This window comes from Salvia splendens, chromosome 17, assembly GCF_004379255.2.
Source record: "Salvia splendens isolate huo1 chromosome 17, SspV2, whole genome shotgun sequence".
NCBI lineage: Eukaryota > Viridiplantae > Streptophyta > Magnoliopsida > Lamiales > Lamiaceae > Salvia > Salvia splendens.
In genome coordinates, this window is record NC_056048.1 from 16443515 (window position 1) to 16460950 (window position 17436).

At 41.5% G+C, this 17436-nt stretch overlaps 2 long non-coding RNA genes and 1 pseudogene across 2 annotated transcripts; all 3 read right to left on the reverse strand.

The window, feature by feature from the left end:
• Positions 1-392: 392 nt before the first annotated feature.
• Positions 393-1340, reverse strand: LOC121775565. The gene is made up of 2 exons (XR_006045153.1): positions 745-1340; positions 393-609 (listed from the first exon to the last, which is right to left on the reverse strand). It is a non-coding gene; the product is annotated as an uncharacterized LOC121775565 (long non-coding RNA).
• A 2745-nt stretch (positions 1341-4085) lies between these two features.
• On the reverse strand, positions 4086-5132 carry LOC121775564. Its single transcript, XR_006045152.1, has 2 exons — positions 4732-5132; positions 4086-4393 (listed from the first exon to the last, which is right to left on the reverse strand). It is a non-coding gene; the product is annotated as an uncharacterized LOC121775564 (long non-coding RNA).
• Positions 5133-9057: 3925 nt separating this feature from the next.
• LOC121774385 lies at positions 9058-10446 on the reverse strand (annotated as a pseudogene).
• Positions 10447-17436: the final 6990 nt, after the last annotated feature.

A 17436-nucleotide genomic window follows, 5' to 3' on the forward strand; every position in this document is an offset into this window, starting at 1 on the left:
ATTATCATAGAGAAATGTATTAAGAAATTGTTTGATTTATGAGCTCTGGAAGATCATACACTATAAGTATTTGTAAAGTCTATGAACGAAGTACTTGTAAGGTTACAAGAAGTTGTAAAAACAGGTAGCGGAAATTGATCGTGAATAAAACTGGACAGGACAAGGTTGTGAAGGACAAGTAAGACTGGTTTTATTTTGTGGAGGTCAAAATGTGTAACACCCGTACTTTTTAAGTACTAAATTAATATATATCATGAATAAAAAAAATATAATAATAAAATGTTATCGTCATGTTATGCTTCTCGTTAAATGTGCTTTGGAAAGTATGTATTTATTTTGGGCTTTTCAAATTTAATTAGAGTCCAATTGTCTACAAATAGCTTGGACTCTAATTATTTTAAATCCACTAAATAATAATAGTAACACCAACTTGGGCTTACAACATTTGAGCCCAACAACATGTAATTAATTTAATTGGAGCCCAATATCTCTCCAAGAAAATGGGGTAAGCCCAAGAACTCTTCTTCCTTCTTTTTCTTTCCCTCTCGGCCGGTTCCTTTGTTCATGGAGACCCTCCGCCTTTCAAAACTTCCATCTTCCTCATTAATCCTACAAATCAAAGGTCACACAGTACTTATTCATGAAACCTCTTCCCTAACTCTTCCCAATACACATTACAACTTCACACAAAAAAAAATTGAGAGAGAGGGCCGAGAGATAGAGAAGAGCCGAGAGAGAAGAGACCTTGCTACCATTCTTGCTCATCCACCACCAAGTTCAATCTTTGTTTGAGGTATAATCTAATCCCCAAAGCATGAGTCTTAGCATCTCTATCATACATCATTTCACAATTTTCTTTTCCTTAACCAACTCAACAATTTAGCAATTGAAACAAATCGAATAGTTGCCGTATGAAATAAAAAACACAAAAGAACTTAACTTTATAATGATAACGTATATTGCGGGACGTTTCGGGGTGGTTCCGGGCGTGTTCGGGGCTGCGCGGTGCCTGGCCGGCGGCTGGACTCCCGGCGACGGCAGGAGGGTGGCCGCTCCAGCGGCTGGGTTGCCTCCACTCCAGGAGCGACGACCGACGGCGAGCTGCAGCGGGCGACGGCGGCGTTCCTCCTCGCTGCGGCAGCAGCTTCTCCCGGCGACTCTGCGACGGCGGACGGACAGAGGCGGCGAGGCAGCAGCAGCTGGCGACTTCCTGGCGACCGCCGCGGCAGCTCCGACGGCGGCGTCGAGCCGGAGAGAGAGCGACGGAAGGGGGATGGCTTCTGCGATTGAGGGAGCGGGTAGAGAGAGAAGAAAGAAGAAAGAAGATAGAGGGAGAGAGAGTTGACCGATTTGGGGAAAATGGGAGTCAAAATTGGGCAATTGTATTGATAAAAGAATTTGGGCCTTTACTTGTTTTCTTGGGCCTATTAATTAAAATGGGATGGTTGCTAGATTGGGCTCCTTTATTTGTTTAATTGGGGCTTTTAAATTAAATGAGAAGTAAGAGGTGAGGTAAATAATTAAGTATTGAGTTTTTAATTAAATCTTTGGGCCAAACTAATTAAATCCCAGAATTTCGAAAGGCGAATAATTTTATTCCAAGTGCGAAATAAATAAAATTACGAAGAGAAATAGTTGTGATAATTTAATTATACGCTTAAATAATTTTTGGGAATTTATTCCGACATCGTGGAGGAAAATTATGAGGAGTCAACGAAGGAGTTATAAGCGTAAATGGCCGACCGGCGCCGCAAGCGACGCCTTGGGCGGCCGCCGAATAATCGAAAATACACAAAAATCGAGAAAACGAAATAAAAGACTTAAATTAGAGTGCATGCATTCTAAATACCTTCGTTACCGAGATTTGATGTGAACTTTATGTATTTTCAGAAAAGGTGGTTCGCACGCACGCTAAAAGTCGGAACGAGGAACTGTTTACGGAAATCCTAAGCTTTTGAGGTGGGCTTTCTAACTAAGTATTTTGTGAGCATTCGAACTAAATTATTTTCAAGAGCTTGCGATTTATTATATCCGGTTTGAGCATCTTTTAAAGTGATGAATTGCTTTCTAAGTGTGATTGCCAAGAAATGGCCCAAATTAAGTTAGAATTGGGCAGCCCCAATTTATACTAAGCTCCGTCAGCTCCTTTTCCTTTCTCTCAATTATATGTCTTCTTCTTAAACAAAACCTTCTCAACGTAAATTCCCAATTTGGAGAACACAGTAGCGGTGGTTCCTTCTCACTCCGCTCCTTTCGGCGAAATCGTCTCCCCCTTGCGTCGCCAGTGTGCTGCCGGCTTCGCCTCCTATCTCAATTTCACCATTTGTTCCTTCCCCAAATGGAGAAGAACAGCAGCTTCTTCCCCTTCCTCCGCCAGCGCCAGCCGTCTCTCGGCTTTCTCTCCAATTTCAAATCGGTAAATCTCTGAAAAAAAGAAAGGTAATATAGGATGCAGAATACAAAAAAAAAATTAGAAAATAAACTCCAAATTTAGCCAACTGGATTTACCAAAATGCCCTCTCACATACTATAATGTTTTCCCGCCAAAAAGGGTAAATACGTCTTTTCATTAAACTGTCACTTTATATTAGTATAGATTCGGGTCCTAGCAAGGGTGCGTCCCTACTCGGACTAGTGTACACGATGAGGACCGTGAGTCATCGAACAGGTTGGCCGGTTTTCGTGCTCGTGGTAAGTGGCCCCTTACACGGCACCCTAAAGAACAGATATGGCAGTTTCTTAAGTAAATCAAGGAGAAATGATTGTTTTTGAAATGATGAGGAAATGATTTTAGTGTTTCTCGGCATTTTTAAAGTAAAACCCGAGTTTCACTCAACGGTGGCTTGACATAACTTTATTGATGAAATGTATTTTGGGCATGAGTTCACTGAGTGCATCAAGTACTCAGCCCCTGCATATGTTTTCCCTATGTGCAGGTTGAGCGTTGACGAGGACGGAGGATGTTGAGTATTTGGACAAAGACAGGATTCAATAAACGTTCCGGTTACTATTGTGTCTTCATACATAGTAGTAGCTAACTCTCAAATGCTTCCGCTATGCCAAGTTTTAAGAATTTCTTTGTTTTCCTTTGAATTGTCAAACTATGTCATTCACGTACGTACCTTCGGGATTTGAAACTTTGATTTGATAATGGAATTTCGCCTTTTGATCTACATGTTGTACCCCTTGATTGTTTTTCCCATTCTTCTCCGCTTCTTAATTCCCCCACTAGTCGCGATCCACCGTGTTTTCTATCCTCAGGAAGTGCGGTCGTGACAGAATGATATCAGAGCAACTTTTCCTTCCGCTCTGGACCGAGAGTCTTTTATTCAATCTAGTCTAGACTCGTTTCGCTAGACTAAAAGAGTATTCATTGAAGGCTCAACATTCCGTCTCGCCGCGCTCAACGAAAGAGAAGGTAAAATGTTTTGAAATGAGAAATGTTTATGCAATTGATGTTGGACATGATAATGAATGGAGTATGATTGATAATATTATGAGATGTAGACTTCGAAGGCCTTAGATGTAGGCTAAGTATACGCCCGGACTATGCTTTCTTTTAAGGCAATATATTTATCGATGGAACGAATGAGGCATAGAAAAGAGTGAATTCCAAGGGGTGATGAGATGACGAGACAATGACAACCCTGTGAAGCACGACTTGTTCTAGTTTGAAAGATTGACGAGATTGCAAATTACTACGTTCTTTCATACCAGGGCGAAATGCTCGAACAAAAATAACGCACGAAACATCTATCCTTAGATGATAACTGTAAAAGAAAGAATCATTTGGGTGAATGCAGAATTGGGACTAATATGTGCTACGAATGTGGTGGACTTGGACATTTTACCAAAGAGTGCCCGAGCAACAACCATGCTGGTTATGAGGAGGCTACCTGAGAACTCGAGGATAAAAGGAAAGAGAAGTACCCGGATTTGTTTGTTAGAAATGAGCAAATTTCGGGATGAAATTTTTATTAGGGTGGATAGAATGTAACACCCGTACTTTTTAAGTACTAAATTAATATATATCATGAATAAAAAAAATATAATAATAAAATGTTATCGTCATGTTACGCTTCTCGTTAAATGTACTTTGGAAAGTATGTATTTATTTTGGGCTTTTCAAATTTAATTAGAGTCCAATTGTCTACAAATAGCTTGGACTCTAATTATTTTAAATCCACGAAATAATAATAGTAACACCAACTTGGGCCTTACAACATTTGAACCCAACAACATGTAATTAATTTAATTGGAGCCCAATATCTCTCCATGAAAATGGGGTAAGCCCAAGAACTCTTCTTCTTCCTTCTTTTTCTTTCCCTCTCGGCCGGTTCCTTTGTTCATGGAGACCCTCCGCCTTTCAAACCTTCCATCTTCCTCATTAATCCTACAAACCAAAGGTCACACAGTACTTATTCATGAAACCTCTTCCCTAACTCTTCCCAATACACATTACAACTTCACACAAAAAAAAAATTGAGAGAGAGGGCTGAAAAATAGAGAAGAGCCGAGAGAGAAGGGACCTTGCTACCATTCTTGCTCATCCACTACCAAGTTCAATCTTTGTTTGAGGTATAATCTATATCTAATCCCCAAAGCATGAGTCTTAGCATCTCTATCATACATCATTTCACAATTTTCTTTTCCTTAACCAACTCAACAATTTAGCAATTGAAACAAATCGAATAGTTGTCGTATGAAATCAAAAACACAAAAGAACTTAACTTTATAATGATAACGTATATTGCGGGACGTTTCGGGGTGGTTCCGGGCGTGTTCGGGGCTGCGCGGTGCCTGGCCGGCGGCTGGACTCCCGGCGACGGCAGGAGGGTGGCCGCTCCAGCGGCTGGGTTGCCTCCACTCCAGGAGCGACGACCGACGGCGAGCTGCAGCGGGCGACGGCGGCGTTCCTCCTCGCTGCGGCAGCAGCTTCTCCCGGCGACTCTGCGACGGCGGACGGACAGAGGCGGCGAGGCAGCAGCAGCTGGCGACTTCCTGGCGACCGCCGCGGCAGCTCCGACGGCGGCGTCGAGCCGGAGAGAGAGCGACGGAAGGGGGATGGCTTCTGCGATTGAGGGAGGCGGGTAGAGAGAGAAGAAAGAAGAAAGAAGATAGAGGGAGAGAGAGTTGACCGATTTGGGGAAAATGGGAGTCAAAATTGGGCAATTGTATTGATAAAAGAATTTGGGCCTTTACTTGTTTTCTTGGGCCTATTAATTAAAATGGGATGGTTGCTAGATTGGGCTCCTTTATTTGTTTAATTGGGGCTTTTAAATTAAATGAGAAGTAAGAGGTGAGGTAAATAATTAAGTATTGGGTTTTTAATTAAATCTTTGGGCCAAACTAATTAAATCCCAGAATTTCGAAAGGCGAATAATTTTATTCCAAGTGCGAAATAAATAAAATTGCGAAGAGAAATAGTTGCGATAATTTAATTATACGCTTAAATAATTTTTGGGAATTTATTCCGACATCGTGGAGGAAAATTATGAGGAGTCAACGAAGGAGTTATAAGCGTAAATGGCCGACCGGCGCCGCAAGTGACGCCTTGGGCGGCCGCCGAATAATCAAAAATACACAAAAATCGAGAAAACGAAATAAAAGACTTAAATTAGAGTGCATGCATTCTAAATACCTTCGTTACCGAGATTTGATGTGAACTTTATGTATTTTCCGAAAAGGTGGTTCGCACGCACGCTAAAAGTCGGAACGAGGAACTGTTTACGGAAATCCTAAGCTTTTGAGGTGGGCTTTCTAACTAAGTATTTTGTGAGCATTCGAACTAAATTATTTTCAAGAGCTTGCGATTTATTATATCCGGTTTGAGCATCTTTTAAAGTGATGAATTGCTTTCTAAGTGTGATTGCCAAGTATTATTTCATTCCATGACGATGTGATATATGTGTTTAAGGTGTGAAAGTGATGGTCATATGTTGTGAATTGATTGTGAAAGTGATAGCTTTTGAGTGGTTGTGAATTGCTCAACTTTGTGGATGTGATATGATGATGCTCGAGCTTGACAGAAAAATGAGTTATGTTTTAAATATGTTTTTGAGGAAAAATAAAGTTTGCAAAGGGTATGTCATGCCATGTTTTTGTTTTGGAGAAATGCCTATCTGTTTGTTTAGCAAGGGAGTTGTCTCTACTAGACCTATTGAAATCGAATTCGGGTCTGACTGGGGAGTGAGTCCCTACTCAGGCTAGTGTACACCAATGGAGATCGTGAGCCGTCTTTTGGGTCGGCCGGTCTAGTGAACGAGTTTGCGGCCACATTCTCGTTCACAGGATGTTGATGAGATTGATGTTGATGTTGATGATTGCTTAGTGGGGAGTGAGTCCCTACTATGAGTTTAATCGAATTCGGGTCCTAGCAAGGGTGCGTCCCTACTCGGACTAGTGTGCACGATGAGGACCGTGAGTCATCGAACAGGTTGGCCGGTTTTCGTGCTCGTGGTAAGTGGCCCCTTACACGGCACCCTAAAGAACAGATAGGGCAGTTTCTTAAGTAAATCAAGGAGAAATGATTGTTTTTGAAATGATGAGGAAATGATTTTAGTGTTTCTCGGCATTTTTAAAGTAAAACCCGAGTTTCACTCAACGGTGGCTTGACATAACTTTATTGATGAAATGTATTTTGGGCATGAGTTCACTGAGTGCATCAAGTACTCAGCCCCTGCATATGTTTTCCCTATGTGCAGGTTGAGCGTTGATGAGGACGGAGGATGTTGAGCATTTGGACAAAGACAGGATTCAATAAACGTTCAGGTTACTATTGTGTCTTCATACATAGTAGTAACTAACTCTCAAATGCTTCCGCTATGCCAAGTTTTAAGAATTTCTTTGTTTTCCTTTGAATTGTCAAACTATGTCATTCACGTACGTACCTTCGGGATTTGAAACTTTGATTTGATAATGGAATTTCGCCTTTTGATCTACATGTTATACCCCTTGATTGTTTTCCCCCTTCTTCCCCGCTTCTTAATTCCCTCACTAGTCGCGATCCACCGTGTTTTCTATCCTTAGGAAGTGCGGTCGTGACAAAATGTTATGATCAATATGGTGTTTTGTGTGTAAGTTAAAACCGTTATTTTTCATTGTATTTATCACTAAACATAACACTATATATTGAGATAGAAATATAAACTGTTAAATGCTATGTTTCATGGAGTATCAAACTTAGTATGACATTCAATCTTCATGTATCATGGAATTTTAAACTTCGTATAACATAAAATGTTACTTCTTTAGTTAGATAATGATTTGATTTAACTATAAGTAGGTATATTGAGCTAAAATATGTAGCTAAAAGAAGACACGTTGATCCTTGGCACTATCTCGAGAAGATAACTGGAATATCCCTTGTAATAACTACTAAGCCCCAAAGCATAAAAAACCATATTATTGAGAATGTTAACAGAAACACCTCAGTTTGTAACTATTTAAAAAGATCGTTTCTTATTCTTAAAATAAATCTTATGCAGAACTCTCTAGTTTTAATATCTTAATATGAATCATCAGATCTTAAAGCTCCATGGCTAAGACACTTGGTCTAACGTCAGGCTCATATACAAGTTGTATTTAGGGGCATATGATCTTCCAAATAAATGTAGTTTATGTTCTGCTCATGAAAATTAATTTTCAGCATTATCGGTATTTTCTTCTACTGTGTTTTTTTTCAAGAAAACCTTGGAACCAATTATCTAGTATGCAATAGTAATTGTTTTGGAATATCTTATTTATGTTGGCTAGTGTTTCTCCCTTGAATACTAGTACATTGGAGCACCCCCAGATGAAACTCCATTAAGCATATAGAGTCTACATTTTTCAGTTACTAACACAGTCTTCCAGTTCGCCGTTATAGAGTTTTCACAGGTAATATATGATAAAAAAAGGTTGATTTTGTAGGCTTAATTGTGTTCCAGAAAGAAGCTAAAAAGCAAGCTTAACCGGCGAGAGCACTATAGTTTCTTTTATCAGACCAACTTTTGGTATCACAGCAAGGAGAACGATTACATGTCTTCCCCCTTATCTTTTCCTGCATAAAAGAGCTTAAACCCGGGGACGAGGAGAACGATTAGATGCTAAAGATAACTTTATATATTAGGATTTACACCATGTTGGAATAAATATCAGATTCCATCTTTAGGTGATACTTCTAACTGTTTCTGCGTAATAGAATGGCCTGTTTGTATATTACAGTTATTATAGTCATACTTTATTTACTTTATAGTTGTGAAACTGATCAACTTTCACAACGCATCCTTTTTAGTAATGCTAGCATGAAAGGCATTTCAAAACTCAATGCTGATGAGAGTATCAAAGTTGTGTCTAAAACTAAGAGTGAATTGCACTACCTGGCGGCCTGGCCTTTCCCTTTGTTGCTATTTGTCTATAGTTACTGAAAGGGCATGTGCTTAATTCCAATAAGCAGAATTGACACTGCTCCACTCAGCATAGCATAGTTCTGTTTCTTTTAGCATCTGTAACTATTGCAAATTTTGGTACAGTATGTTATAATTGCATCAAGTCCAATAACTAAACTATGTTATATGATAGATTCTGGACCAAGTACAGTAAACTATGCACCATTACATGTTGATTTGTGCACAACTGTGTATGTACAAATACTCACCTGTGTTATTTTTTTGCATATGGATATTAGATGCTAGCGTGTGTCTAATGCCCGCAGAACTATAAATTGCTAAAATAAAGTTTTCAGAGAGCGATGCCAGGTCAACTAGTGTGTGTGTGTGTGCGTGCATAAAACTTTTGGGAGCACTAAGTTAGATGGAAAAGGGAAAGTTCTTAAGTGTCTTGCTCCGGAGCACCCAATGCTTGTACAATGTACATTTAACTTGTAATGACTCGATAAATATCTAATGATACATTAATTCCCAGATAGTATGCTTGATATAACATCTTAGAATTTTGATTGTCTATCAGACCTTTAGTTTTCGTAAGGTGTTCTGGTGTTTCTAATCTGTATTGATGTTGCATCTATGAATAATGAAACATTGCAAGTTTAAAAGATTAGCGGGCATCAAGGGCTCATTACTGATCTGTTACATTAGGGATCTGAACTGGGTACACATGTATGCTACTTGACCAAGCTTTTCGAATGTTATGATCGAGTTCAGATATGCATTCCCAAACTGCGCTATTGCATTTGAAGCCACTACAAAATGCAATTTGCCACACCCGGTCACCCTTTCTAATCCTGCCTTTCGCCTCCAGATAGCTCAACTCGTACCAAACAGAAGAAGATGAAGTGTTGCCGAATCTGTGGAGGGTCATCCTGGATGCTTTGCCATCTTCTTTTTTCAGCCTCAGCCTTTCCTCCACAGCATCAATGATTCCCTTTCCACCTACATGTATGCAGAAATGCTCAAACGCTTTCTTGAAGTTTGGTACGTATACTTCCTGCTTTGTTGCTGCATTCTGAAATTTCCCTTGCAAGACTGACCATCCATACAGAAGCTGCTCAGAAAGTGGTAAGCAAGAAGGGCCTAATTCTATTAAATTTATCTTCAGGGCATTTGCTGCGACATGTAGAAGAGATCTCGATAGTGCAACACCTACAGAGCCTGCTCCATCTTCGTTTTGGATGACTGATTGGTATGACTGATCATCTGACCCCATATGTGTTCGTAAGAGATGGTGAAGTTTGTATTTGGCTCTCAACCTGTCTTGCTTCTTGTTCGACAACAAGACAACAACGCCTCTCATGCGAAAAAACATGTTGGCTAAAATCATGAAGCTGATGCTTCCATCATAGCCACAAGGGTCACTGCTTCCATGCTGAGAACCAGAGCCAACAAGTTTCCTTGTATTCTCAAAAGATCTTTCGCTAAACCAATGGTCACAAGGCTAGCACTGCATCCCATTCCACTGAGGCTGACACTCTTGATATTGTTTCTGAACCCAAACTTGTTTATGATCATAACTGTAATGGATGGTGTGGGGCAGAAGATGCTACAATTGGTTACTAGAATGTCAATGCTTTTGGGGTTGATACTTTGCTTGTTGAGGTCTTTCACAACCGTGAAAATAACTGTTTCTGTTTCTTCTTGGGTGCAGCTGAGAGATTTATCAGGTGGGATTCGATGTACTGAAACAGGAAGACATGCCTCACAACCAATACCTGATCTTTGGACCATCTTGGTTTGGAAGTCGATAGCTTCTCTCTCATGAGCAGCACATAGTTCAAAGTGTTCTATATAGTTTGCTTTTGTGGCACGAAGATTAGGAGGTGGTAGGTAGCAGCAGGAGTCTAGTAGGTAAATCGGACGGGTTTTGGAGGAAAAAGAGAAGTATACAAGTAACAGCGAGGCGATGGTGATAGCAATAGCTACTCCATATTCAGAGAAGAAGATATTGTTTGTATCTGCCAAGGTAATAGACATTTTCTCAGAAGCAAATTCTTAATTTTTTTGCAGGTTGCATCGGTCTTCTGTTATAAATTAGTTGTGGTTAATGGGATTACTACTTTAATCATGAATAGTGCATGCATCGAAGTTGGAGCTTGTTGGTATCATGCATTTTGCTTGTCGTCTGTTACTATATATGCGTCAAGCAAGCAAAATTATTAAACATTGTGTTTAGTTTCGTATCAAACTTGGAACCTTTTTCCTCGTTTCTCCCTTACGTTTGTGATTTCTTCTTGGAATAAGTAGTTAGATTGCATATAACATGCCAACTTGATCGAATGGTACTTGTTCTCGACTAATATTAGTGGTGTATCTCTATTCAATTCGGCCCCTCCAGAACAAAAATTGATGAACCGAAAAGCAAAGATTTGGTTGAACTGATTAACTGAATTTGGATGACCAATCGAAAATCAAACTGACGAAACAATTGGTTTTGGTTGGCCTTCCGAACAGATCCGAAAGTTGCACTTTTGCTTAAAATTGAATGCAGACGCAAGGTGATGCGATGACGGTGGATGACTAGTTTTGGCAATGAGACAATAAGTGATGTGGCAAAGCAACAACATAGAGGGACGAGGTGGTGGACCAACAAGTTGACGCAATAATGATAAGTGGTAATGCATGCAATGAGTCGTCCAAGTAGCAGAGGGACGGGGAGAGGAAGAGGGTGTCTGGAAATACAGAGATCAAGTAATATAAAAATATAACCGATCAGTTGGATCAGTTTGCAATTGTCGTTGCGACTTGATCAAGGCGCCTCTCTCTCTTCCAAAACTATTTATAACTCCCTAACTGCAACATACTTTAAACAGTAAGCGGCAAGTACGGGGTTGATCCCACAGAGAAGCCGGTGCGTTGAGTGTGTGTTTAGTGAACAGGGTTTTGGCTGTGGCCACGCTTTAAGTTGGGAGTTTTTTTTGTAAAACCACTGAATTAAGCTAGGCAGAATGTAAACTATCTACTTGATCAAGTGACATATCATGCCGGAAATAGTGAACAGATCAGGTAAGTGACAAACTAAAATAAATGACTTAACTACTTAAGCATGCTACGAATCTACGAATTACTTTACCATTCAACATTATGCAAGTTCAAACATTGGATCTGGGAATTTAAAACTGAAACTGAGCTAGAACAGTCGACGAGATTTTCGAAAACAAATAACTTTGATTCGAAACAGTATTTAGAACAAAACTTGGAAAGTGCAGAATACAAACCAAGAATGATTTTTCAACTACGTAATAAACATGGAATTTAACTAAGTGACTAGATCTGAAATGTAAGAAAGCGATAAATCCAAAAGGTCCTCGGTTCGAAACTGAAACTGCGCCGAACAGATCTGGGTTTCTCTATCGCGCTCCTTTATGTCGCACTCGTTCTTACTCTCTAGCTAACCATTGCTAACTCTCGAAACTGGAACGTAACTTCTAAAATGTAACAGAAAGAAAACTAAAAAGCGGAACTAAAAAGAAGATAAAAGGAATAAAGATCATCCTCTATGGCGATGCGTCCTCTATTTATAGACTCTTCATAACAACTTCCAGCCGTGATAAAAACTTTGGCAGAGAATCTTAGTCCTTGCTGGAATTGCGCATCTTATCCGTCGAGTCAGCTTATACGTGTCTCCTTTCTGTTTCGCAGTGGTTCTTGATAACCGATTGAGGATCACTTTCCAGCGCATCGGCTATATGTGTCCTCTTCTGCAATGTACTGGTCCCCGGTTAAATGCTTGCACATCACCTTGATCAACTCACACTGTTTTGGGCCTTTTTCGCCTTCTGCGCCAGCATGATCAGTTTGGCCTTGCCGTCCTTGGTCAAGCGGCATTCCTGTACAATTAACACTCGATTTCCACGTGAAACTGATCAAGTAGCCTACATTTTACCCTCTAAACCGATGCATGAAATAGGCTTTATTAAACTACTCACACTTAAAACATACTTGTCCTCAAGTATAAAGAAAAAGAAAAGAAACAAATTTCAGGCATGGTTTCTCGTTTCAAGAAAGTAAAAGAAGAAGAATCAAAACACAAGACTCGAAACATAGACACATATTCACATAGATGCATAAAACCGAATAAACTTCTAACAATCGTACCTGAGGTTGAGGTTAATCCATTTGCCAGCAGCTTTTGTTTCCAGCCTTTCACGTTCACTTGATCAAGGTGTTAGTTCGTCAAGATAGCTCAAATTTAAACCAACTGTTGGATTCACTCAGTCACTCATTTCTCACCAGAGATGTTAGGACTGTTCACTCAGTAATTGCTACACATTTAATACCTCGAGTCTGACTGCACAAGATAGTTCCTTAAGGTCTTTGTTTTTGTTGTAATGGGGCTTAGGGTAGTAAAGTGTTTAGGTAAGGTCCTAGGGGTTCTAGGTTAAAATTTAAAAATATAAACTGGAAAAAGAAAAATGAAAAGCACATGAGTCAAGAGACCAAGATCTGAACAACTTTGCAAGATCAAGCTAGGTTTACTTCTTTGCCACTTGGCAGCTCACTTGGTCAAGCTACGACCTTAGCCTTTAACTTTCTGGCTTATTTCTTAACTATCGACTTACTGGGTCAGGTTACAAACTTCTTTCCTGCCCTTTTTCAACATTTTTTTTATCAACCTAACTGATTAACTTGATCAACCTGGCTACCCATTTATTTCGACCCCTCTATCGCTATTCCCTTTCCTTTTGAAATAGTCCATCTCTCGACCCATTTTTCTCATGTGCTTATGAAATGTAAAAAAATGGGTTTTAGGTTTCAAAAGACGGGTAAAAGTATATACAGGCTCAACTTGGTTTACTAGGGGGTGCCTTGTTTGATGAGGTGGGTTTGAGAAACGATGGAAAAAGTGGCTCAAATGGTTAATTCCTAATGCCTTTAGTCCTTATTACTTGTGCAGTTTTCATCTAACTATCAAAAGGCAGCCTCTCTTTTTTAGTAAAAATAGTAGAAAGTGTTCTACTTTGGCTTATAACTCACATTTTAGAGAGGCTTTACAGAAGCATTTCCATCATACTTACATCATCCAAACTGATCAAGTTGAGAGCAATTAAGTTTTCACATGTAAACATGTTGTATCCTTTTTCTAACTCTTCCCCAGGCATTCATATATTTCATTTACTCAATTTCATGCATACTACTCTAATTAATTCTATCTGTTTGTTTGGTTTTTAAATCTGACATGTGTGATTACAATTAGGTTAACCCTTCCCCCTCCCACTGCATTATAGCTCGCCCTCGAGCGACTTGATGAAGTGAAAAAATGGTTAGGCAACGACACAAGTATATCAAAAACCAAGTAAAACTTCTCATACTTAGACCAGACACTGAGCTAAATGGGAGATAGTGCCCAAATCAAAATCATGCCGAAAACAAGAAAAACAAGAGTAAAACAAAAACACTCAGTCAAGAAAAAGAACAAGAAATCCATAAACATCTCACACTTAGACCAGGCACTGGGCTAAGTGTGAAATGGATAAAAACATGGTAATTACAGACCAAAAAAAACAAAAATAAAAACAGAGATTGTTTTAAAAATTGAAACGAGCTGGGGTAAGATGTCACTGCTACTTCTTCCTTGGTGGCTGGGCAGCTTGAGTAGAGGTGGGCTTGGTTGGAGTAGTGGCATGCCTTGCTTGAGGGGAGCGAGTAGATGGAGGTGGTGGGTGTCGTGCGCTGGGTTGTCGCACTAAGAAACTGCTGGATCACGCACTGACTCCAACAACTTTTCCATGACAGTGCCAATCCTGGTCATCTGAACCAGGTGGGCTTGGGAGTTCTCCACCAGCTGCGCCATTATCTACTCAATGCGCAGCTTCCAGTCGGCGTCTTTCTAGGCGGCCTCCTCTGTTTACTCGACCCCTGGGGTGGCCACTATCGCCAATTGGGGCCCTTGATGCTTGCTTGGGTTGGCTGGGAGTTCAGTAAGCCTCTGCCTTGTTTCTAGCTGGCCTCTTGTCTGCTCACGCTGGCCGAGAGTGTAGAAATGGAATCTCCCCAGTCTTCCCTTCTCTAACACCTGTATTCTGAAAAAAAGTCGATGTCAAAAAGTTCAGGAAGGCAACGAAGGGGGCGCCTGACACTCTCTTGGTTCTCCAAGTTCCAATTCCTCCATAGGTAGGCGCCAAGGAGATGGCACACATTCAGGCGGCGTGCCGGGCGTGTAGCGATCTGATTGATCGAGTAGGCTAGCCAGAACCACATATGGACCTTCCGCTGCTCCGTCATACACCACATAAAGTAAAGTTCAGCCAAAGTATTTATTGCGGTGGTGTTGGCTTGGCCCAATAGATTACAACCAAGATAGACTTGAGCAAGACGGAGGGCAGGGTCGGCAATGTGGTTCCCCCGGGACTCAGATGCCTTGAAAGCTGGAGCACGGTCTTGGCTGATTGCTTGCCAGACTGCCTGCTGGTCAAAATCAGCCTTCTTGCCTGGGAGGCCTATGTCGTGCCCAAACCACTCTCCGTTGGCCACCTGATCATCGTTATAAAGTCCCATACGGATAGAGAACTCATTGAGGCAAATTTGTTGAGGGCGGCCAAATACCCTAATTGTGATGCTCCTGGCATCGAGGTTGGTCTCTCCAGTGAACCGGAATGAGGTAAAGAACTCCTTGGCTAGAGCCTCGGGAACAGGGGTTGCATTGATCTCCAGCAACCACTCTAAGCCTATCCCGGTGATATACTAGGCAAATTTCTCCTCTACCTCTATCTTCTCCAAGGTGGGCTGGTGGAGCTTCTTCCTGGACCTGAGCCGTTTCTGCTTGATAACCCTATGATTAACCTCCTCTTGCCATTTCGGGTTGTCAAATTCAAGCATTCGCTTGAGGAGATTTGCCGTCAGAACCACAGATTGTTTGGAGTAGTTCACAACAGCGACTGGCTCAAGACTCCTCTCCATGCTTCGCTTGGAGGTCCTGGTCCAGCGTAGTTCAGGCTCTCCAGTCTCACTGCCTTCGTCATTATCGCGCGACAGTGGGAGAGTTTCTTGGTCAGCTTCCTGAATGAATATCCCCTGGTTGTCAGGGCGTGTTCTCTTGGGGGAAGGCTGGGCTAGCTCCTTCCCCTTCCTCTTTTTCTCCATTCTTAACTGGCTGTCATCCACAGCCTCTTCTTCGTCTATAAGGGTCCGCACACGGCGCGGCCTTCTGTGTAATTCCTCCTCCTCCCTCTCGAGGATGGGTTCATCATCGAACGTCTGCAGGAGGTTCCAGTCTGCCCCCTGCTCTGAAGCAAGATGTCGCTGGGGAGGGGTTGACGGACCTCCATGTGGTCGGAGTTAGAGCCTCCGCCACTCGGTGGTGACGGGATATTGAAGGCATGGGCGTCTTCTTCTTGCCTAGGGCTAGGTCTACCAGACCCCTCGACTGGCAACTCGACTTCTGCCCCCTCCAGCCTTGAGGTAGGGCGACCAATTTCCACGAATGATAGCTCGACGTTCTTCTCCTCCAGCCTTGAGGTAGGTTTAGCAGTGTCCTCGGCTGGGTGAGCAATAGGCTGTTCAACATCCTCCCCCTTCTCTATAGCTTCCAGGTCTTCCGCCAGTACAGTAGCTCCACTGTAGTTGTCCTCTATATCCGTTGGTGTAGGTGTGTTGTGCACGGGTGGGTTGGATATGGGATTGTGGAATCTAGGGGAGGAAGGCTGAATTTGTGATTTGGGAGAATATGCTGAAATTTGGGCCGCAGAAGTAGGAATGAGATTTTGATATCTGGAAAATACCAAATTCGCTCTAAGGTGGGCGAAAGTCGTCGCGGCGTCCGTCCCTATGGGCAGGCTGTGTAGGAGCCTCTCCAGTTGCTCTGACAATCGTGGATCTACTATTGGAAGTGGGGGAAGTGGAGCGGTGGTGCTAGGGTTTGCAGGCAGCGGTGCCAAGGCTGGGACGGAAGACCGTCGTCCACTGCCACTGCTACCGGAAACGACGTTCCTTAAGGAGGTGGCTTGGTCGCGTGCTCCGTTCTTCTTCATTTGGACGGTATTTGGTGGATTCTTTGTTGAAAGTTGTGGCGATTTTGGCTAGGGTTCCTCCGATTTGAGAGAGAAAAAATGAGAGTGAAATCTGGGCACAGTTAGCACGTGAGGGAAAAGGTGAGTGATATTTCAGATGAAATCCCTTTTATTTGGAAGAGCAACGGTTGGCTTCCCCTCGACGCTTCATTAATTAAGCGCGCCTTTTCATCGATCCTGTCTTGAACAAGCCATTTATTTTTAAAATTTTTATACTTTTTAGTTGTTTAACTTTAATAAAGAGAAAATCATATTTACACTAAGTTACTGGCGAGCTAGGAAACGCGCGGATTAAGATTGGATCAAGTTATATGGAGGATAACTGAATCAGTTGGACCAGTTAGCAAATTGTCGTTGCCACTTAATCGAATCAATCCTCGAACCGAAACGCGCTAAAGATAATATTTATAACTCCCGATTTCGCACTACTTTAACAGTAAAGCGGCAAGTTCGAGGTCGATCCCACAGAGAAGTTGGTGTGTCGAGTGTGTGAGTAGTGAACAGGGGGGTTGGCTGCTGCCACGCTTTAACTTGGGAGTTTTAACTACGGTTTTTATCTAGGCAGAATTCAAACTAGCTAGCTCGATCAACGGAAATTTAAACACTGGGTCAAGTAAATTGCAGGTAATAAGAGAAAAGTAAATGCGTGATTTAAAAGAGAGAATAACTTCGATTAAATTAAGATGCGATTACAGCGTGAAAATAAACTAAGCTAACACTTCGAAAATAAAGAAAGCGGTAAACTGAGAAGAATCTCAGCGGGAAACTTAAGTTACGCCGATAGAAATGGTTATTCTGCAGTGCTCCCTTCGGTCGCCCTTTTAACTACGCTATCTAAGCTAAACTAGAGATCTGAACTAAACTAAGCTAAGAGAGCAGAACTAAGCTAAACTAAGCTAGAGAGATGAACTAAGCTAAACTAAGTTAAACTAGGCAGAAAGTAAAGTCTCGGATACTTTCTTGTGGTGGCGCAGCCTCTATTTATAAGCTCGATT